The following is a 1,116-nucleotide window of genomic DNA, read 5'->3' as shown; positions in this document are numbered from 1 at the left end:
TGGAATCTCTGAGCCAATGACTTCCTTTAGCCTGTTTTCCACTGGTTGACGTCAAGGGCCCTTGCAACAAACATTGACCTTTATCATTACTTGATTAAAAGAACCTTTATTTATAATAACCCCACACTGGGAATAAACTAAGGCCCTATGTAAAGACACATAGATAGATGCATTGTCATATATCCACGCAATAAATTTCTGCTTCAGAATTTGAATGGAAGAAACTATTGATTCAGGAAACAAGATGAACATATTTTAAAACATCATCTTGAGGACAGTTCAGCACAAAGGTAGACGGACAGACAGAGTACTTAGACCCTGGACAGCAAAGACCCAGAGCCCCATGAAAATAGCCATGAGTGACAATCCTGTAACCTCAAGCTTTAGAGGAACAGATCAGGAAGTCGACCCAATACTCAGCAGACGCTGGAGCGAAGGGGACAGACTGCACAGGTGAATTGTCGGCTGGCCTGACAAAACGCAGCCGTGCTGAGATTTTGCCAGCAGGGCACCTTCAGTGTGTCGACCCGATAATGAGTTATACTCATTCAGGACCAAACAAGCACCCCCCACACAGGTGTGTGTCAATCAGAAAAGTGTGATCTTCTGAGTTCCCCATAACCTCCTAATGACCAGAACTGTGGTCATCCTCCGCCCTAACCTACCTGGTGGCCATTGACATCCCCCCACGCCTCCACCTGTCCCTGCACAGCACTTGCTCCGCCTGTGGTGGAATGTTTGGCCTCCTGGATGGGGCACTCAGTGCACTGCACAGTGTGTTTGGAGGCAGGAGCTTTACCTTCTGAGCCCTGCAGAACTCACAATGCTGGATAGATACCTCACCTTAAGGATTTCTGGGTGAGCAGGAATTGGTCCCAGGACCAGATTACTTGTCCCCAGCTGCCCCCTGGGTAGGCAGAAAATCCGTTCATGAGCAGGCAGCCTTTTAGGCCTGCCATCTAGGCCTGCAAGATCTCCATACTGGACTGGGAGTTGCCCCCACCAGCATCCCCCTCCCCAACCCTATGACTTCCTTAACCAGCAGAGTGTGCTCATTCATGCTAGGGGGCCTGACCAGCTTCCTTCTTGGCTGGCAGAAGCACCAGCAGAGTGCCC

The sequence above is a fragment of the Echinops telfairi genome, unplaced genomic scaffold, assembly GCF_000313985.2.
Source record: "Echinops telfairi isolate 266 unplaced genomic scaffold, ASM31398v2 ScPeMD7_7424;HRSCAF=8462, whole genome shotgun sequence".
Taxonomy (NCBI): Eukaryota; Metazoa; Chordata; class Mammalia; order Afrosoricida; family Tenrecidae; genus Echinops; species Echinops telfairi.
Note: the sequence above shows the minus strand (reverse complement) of the source record.